The 6,327-nt window shown below is 34.8% G+C and overlaps 1 pseudogene across 1 annotated transcript; it reads right to left on the bottom strand.

Annotated features, from left to right (window-relative positions):
* Positions 1 to 1,055: 1,055 nt before the first annotated feature.
* On the bottom strand, positions 1,056 to 1,684 carry LOC309401476 (olfactory receptor 13A1-like; annotated as a pseudogene). Its single transcript has one exon. The product of its transcript is annotated as an olfactory receptor 13A1-like (transcript).
* Between the last annotated feature and the right edge of the window lie 4,643 nt (positions 1,685 to 6,327).

Below are 6,327 nucleotides of genomic sequence, written 5' to 3'. Positions count from 1 at the left end.
TACAATTATCCCTCTCAATTCTGTAAACTACAAATAAACTTAATTACTTCAAAAGTCTTATAAGTGTTATTTTTATTAAAGAAGGGCAACAAAAATATCTTAAGAATTGCAACAGCAATTACAGAAATCATGCAAATGTCTAACTGTCCATTCACTGTGGTGTCACTTCAGGATAATCCTAAACAATCCAAAGTATAAAATAATTTTTATAATATGATCTGCTATAATAAGAAAGCTGATTGCTCTTTTAGACAAAGAAGGCTTTCCATACAGAACTTTACAACATGAAAGTATAATATTTAATTCAGTGTATGTAGCAAAATATTGGATGCCGTATAACTAAAAACAGCACAAGAAACATGATGTAAAATATAAACAACAGTTGAGAAGATAAATCAATCAAACTTGTGAGTCTATGATGATTTCCCCAAAGGTCAAGTACTTTTAATTTCAGGGAACCTTGGTATTTTCTGAGCTTGGTTGTTTTCTTCTAGATGTTTCATTACCCAATTTAGATAACATCACCAGCACTAGCATAGATTATGTTACCTAGCTAGTGCTATCACTAATGATGTTACCTAGTTTGGATAATCATGATCAGAAAGCACTAAGAACTTCTCATTTCAATCCTGAGATAGAAATATTCTCCTTTATTTATGCTTTTAATTCCTCTCCCAATTTTACTATATAATCCCCCCCTTTTTTTAAAAAGTACTAATTCCCAAATCAGAAATATTCAAGATGTACTCTGAATGTAGCTTCAGATATGTCTAGAATGTTTTAAAGTAATGCTTCATTAAGTAATTCTTATTTAAGATACATTTTCATGTAATTTATGATGATCAGGTTTTCATTATATTTCTGGGTTGCCTGGAAGAAAAGGTTTAAGAAGTACTTTTGAAAATAAGAAATAATATAATATATCAATGTAATAATCATGTAAACAAAATGTTTGATATCCAATTTTGTTACAATATGTGATATGTTTGTATTTTATACCAACAAAGAGACTCTTAAGTACAATATGTAATATATGAAGAAACATTGTTTAATGCTCACCATAATAGCAGGAATATTTTGCTGATGAAATTTAAGATCTTGGTAGAACCCTGAGATGGCCAGTGAAAATTTTCATTGCTTCTTTAACATCTTTGTTTCTCAAAGAATATATGAGTGGATTGATAACTGGAGTCACCACTGAATAAATAAGAGACACAAGCTTATCCTTATCTAAGAAATAGACAGAAGAGGGTCTCATGTACGTGTAGATGATTGCAGAAAAATAAAAACTGATTACAAAGAGATGTGAGGAACATGTGGAGAAAGCTTTCTTCTTCCCTTCAGTAGAACGGATCCTGAAGATAGTCCTCAGTATAAAAAAATAAGACGTTAGAGTCAACCCACAGGTACACATGCCATAAACCACATCTGCAACCTTTGTCATAAATTCATTTATGCTAGTGTCTGAACATGAAAGATGTAATATCGTAGGTATATCACAATAGAAATGATTTATAACATTGGAATCACAAAAAGAAAGTTGCAGGAGAACTCCAGTATTTACAGCAGTATTTATCATTCCAGTAACCCATACAAAGATCGCAATGCCAACACATACTTCTTTCCTCATAATAACTGTGTAATGCAAAGGATGACAAATGGCAGCATAGCGATCAAAAGCCATAAATGAGAGAAGGACCAGTTCTGACCCTAATGCCCATATAATGAAAAATATCTGAGTGATGCAGCCATGAAATGAAATTATTTTTCTATGGGTCCAGAGACTTCGGAGTAACCTAGGAATTGTAACTGAGACAGAAAATATATTCAGTAAGGACAAATTGAATATGAGAAAGTACATGGGTGTGTGGAGTTTCTTGAAAGTAGATATGAAAAAGATAAGGAGGATGTTGGCTGTTAGAGCTGCAGCGTAGATGAAGGCAAACACCCAGAAGAGAAATACCTGGAGTTTAGGGGAATCAGTAAGACCCAATAGGATAATCTCTGTGATAGCAGAATGGTTTTTTATTTCAGCAACTCTGATCCGAGTGATCTAGAAAGATAAATGATATTATTATTTTTTACTGATGTAAACATCTTAAACTTTTAATATTAAAGGTAATTGATGTGTGATGAAAGGCCCAATTTGATGTTGTGTAGCAATGCATTGGGCTGAAAATTGGGGGCCCTTAAGTTCTAGTCTTGCTTTAGGCACAAAGCTAGTTCACTATTTATGTGACAGCAAGAAAACTTTAGTTGCATTTAGAATCTTTTCATCTAGATTTTCTGTGATACCTGAAAATTGTGCCATTTTCTCTCTCCCTAGAACTTGGGGGTGGAGGAATACCTCTTGCTCCCTGTTTAGTGGTTGAATATCATAAATCAAATTTAGAAAGAAAGTTGCAGAATTATTCTCTTTTAATAGAATGTATCTAACTGTATATTATAGTTCTATTAGAAAATCTGACAATTTGTGAGAGAATATAGTGCAATGAATTCTCAAAGTATTAGAATCAGAGGATAAAAACTGTAGGTAAAGATCTGAGAGAAAAATGAGGTTAATAAGAGTATCAATGTGAAATTCAATCAAGATTATATTTAATGCTGAAGATATTTACCTCCATTCTTATTTCTTCTTTGTTCTTACTGGACTTTGCTTTTCTCTTGTATGGAACAAAATATTAAGGCTTGCCATTTATCAACTGCAAAACATTGGAGCCAATTACTTTCATCAGTCTGCTGGGGAAGGTTCAGTCTATGATAGGCATGTTCTGGTATAAAAATCTATGTTCTTATCAAGCAATGTTACACCTGGGAAGAGCACTTTGGGACTTAAAGAGAATCTATAATTCTTCCAGATATGAAGCAATACTTGTCTAAAACCAGAAGAAAGAAAAAATGTTTCCAGATTCTCTGTTCCCTTAGGATTGCCCCCTGTGCCCTGTGTCCTTCTCCCTTCCATTGCTCTCACTTTCTAGAATAGTGCCACCCCTCTGACTAACATCCTGGCACACCTTACTACTGAAGATAGGTTTCTCCATTACTCATCCCCACTGCATGGTTTCCACAATATTTGGCAGGTAGAACCTTTGCATTGATCCCCCACCCCATACGTTTTGTATAATAAATCTGGATAGAATATAACTAATTTTGCTCTAGAAAGTGAATAGACAGTGTTAGATAGGGTGAATGGAGAGGCAGACTCAGGTTCAGTAACAACAGTTCTTTATTCAGTGACTGCTTTCTACAATCCAGCAAAGGTCCTGTCCAGCAGCAGCTCTTTTATAGGGCTCCGGCAGGGCCTTCAGCCAATCAGATTTAAATGAGTTCCCACTGGTAGCAGCGGACCTTGGTGGAAACTACATGCATTCAAGGTACTGAACATATTCAAAGTACTTAACACCCGTCCCCTCTTAGTTGGGTTCATCCAGCTTATGATGTAGACATGCACGTAGGTGGGTGGTAGGTGGGTTTTTTCGCAGGTGCCTCTGGGGGGCTGTTCTGGGCTCCTGGCATGGTGTGCAAGTACCCACTCCTCAATTTCCTCTAATTAAACAAAATAAAGCTAACAAGGCTAAAAGATAACAAAGCAGAGGGAATGCCCTCAAGCACTAACCATCTCCAGCATTGTACAACACTTGAGATCCATAATATGCCATTCTTTCTTGACTATGCAAGATGGGTAATTGTGATGATGTAGTACAGGAAACCTGTCCCCATGTCATGGAGGGCTTTAAAGATAATAACTAATACTTTCAATTGGATCATGAAGCAATCTGCAGAGATGTTACATGCACAACCTTAGTGTTCCAGGATTACTCATGCTGCTGTACTCATGCAGTTGCAGCTTCATCATATCCTTCAATGGTAGCCTTATGTAAAGCCCATAGCATCTCCATCTGGGAGATGACCAAAGAATGAGTGACTGAAAAAAGGGTTTCGTGATCCAGTAACACTTGATCTGCTGTACAACTTGAAATTGAGCAAAAGCCCTCTAGCCACCACTGTCACCTGCTCCTCAACTATGAGTCGCAGGTCCAGGAGGACTTATCTGGAGCAGTGCAATTTCATCCAAGACCAAAGATAGAAAGCTTTCAGATTCAGAAGAGCCACTTATTCACAGCCAAAACTGTCGAAACACAAAGCCTTACCCATCCTAGTGGTTTGTGTCCCAAGTGCATCTGAGGCTTTTGTGGAGTGAATAATATTTAGAAATATAATTAGGTTTCTACAAATATAATTAGGTTTCTACTATTTGTGGAAAGAATATAATGCTCTGAAGATAATCAATTCAAGTATTTCCAAAATATTAGAATCAGAGCATTTTAGTTAAATTGCAAGTAAAGATATGAGAGAAAAATGATGTTAATAAGAACATCAATGTGAATTTCAGTTTATATTACATACAATGTTGAATATATTTACCTTCATTCCAATTTGCTCTTTGTTCTTACTGGATTATGTTTCTGTTGTATGAAACATAAATTATGGTTGGCATCTATCTATTTCCAGTATAACTGACTGAGAGAGGAAGTTGACAAATCTATCATTCTCATGAAAGATTCCAATTGTCACTTAGGCCAAGCTGTTTCTCTCAATCCCCAGAGCTCTGTTTCTCTCAATCCCCAGAAATCCACTGATGACACTACTTTACAGTCCCATAATAGGGAATACTATAAGGAGCCCTTTGGGTCATCCCAAATGTTCTTCCTTTCTCAAGAGGAATTAATGGAGCTTTACTTACTCCATTTATCATCATATTCACCAGTTCCACTAAAAGCAAAACCATCTTAGTTTGCCATTATTCCCCAGAAGAGATAGGTTTCTGGAGGTTGTCTTTTCCACTACCCATTGTGATACTCCTTAAGTATTTTTCCTGATACCTCTGCTTCACTCAAATTCGGAAGTAGACAGGTCCACATTTGGTTCGGAGATATGGTTATATTGACAAATATGAGATAAAACCCACAGAAGTTTACCAAATAAATGAGAGATACAAGCTTGTCCTTGTCCAGGGAATACACTGAAGAGGGTCTGATGTATGTGTAGATTAGTGCAGTAAAGTAAAGACTGATTACAATGAGATGTGAGGAACATGTGGATAATGCTTTCTTCTTCCCTTCAGCAGAATGGATCCTGAAGATGCTCCTCAGTATAAAACAATAAAACATTAGAGTCAACCCACAGCTACAAATCCCAAATACTATATTTGCAAACATGGTCATAAATTGATTTATACTGGTGTCTGAGCATGCATAAAATTAAATCATTTTTCTATTGGTCAAAAGACTTTTGAGTAACCTAGGAATTGTAATTGAAATAGAAAATACATTCAATAAGGATAAATTGAGTATGAGGAGATACATGGGTGTGTGGAATTTCTTGAAAGCAGATATGGTAAAGATAAGGAAGAAGTTGGCACTTAGAGCTGCAATATAGATGAATGTGAACAACCAGAAGAGAAGCATCTATACTTCTGGGGAATCGGTAAGACCCAGTAGAATAAAGTCTGTAATAGCAGAATGGTTTTTTCTTTCTTTCATCAATTCTGATTCCAGTGACCTACAAAGATCCAAAATTATGTACAGTATTTTTATGTTGCTGAATAAATGTTGTTAATTTACTGCAAAAGACCAATCATCTGAGAAATATAGTTTGTTCCTAAATCAAACAACACACAACCTAATTGTATATTTGCCATTGATATTTATGATGATAGTTTCCAATGCAAATAATCATTATCAGTTTTCTAATGCATAGTGGAGCTATTGTGAATATTTGTAAACTTTATAACCACAGTATTTCTGTATAGATTGGAGTCCTTACTTTTTTAGTGTGTACTTTTAAAAACAATAATTATCTGAATTTCCTACAACTGTGCAAACCTTGCATTAAAAAATGAGGATTTTTTTTAAAGGAAAAAAATTCAAATCTCCAAACTAAACTGAGTAACTGAAATGGAATTTACATTTTGGATGGAATTCTTGAATGGAAGTATCTCAAGTCAATGCTATAGTTCAAATATATTTTTTCTTTTCTGTTAATTAAATTGATACAGTGATATGAGACAATTGTAAGATTGAACTGATACACTTTAGCTTCCTTAATACATTATCTTGTTGTCCTCACAAAATGCCCAGTTTTGGGAAGAATTATGTACCCAAGGGAAAAACTATCCTTGCAGCATATTGTCATTTGTACCTTTTTCATTTTGATTGAGCTACTTTTTCAATATAATATTTAATTACCTTTAAATACAGTCCCAGTGTTTTTAATGTGATTATCAAAGTATAATAAAATCTGGACTGAATACTGGTTTTTAAACTG

This window comes from Natrix helvetica (genome assembly GCF_964273705.1).
Source record: "Natrix helvetica genome assembly, chromosome: Z".
Lineage (NCBI taxonomy): Eukaryota > Metazoa > Chordata > Lepidosauria > Squamata > Natricidae > Natrix > Natrix helvetica.
Note: the sequence above shows the minus strand (reverse complement) of the source record. Positions and strands in the feature narration are given on the sequence as shown.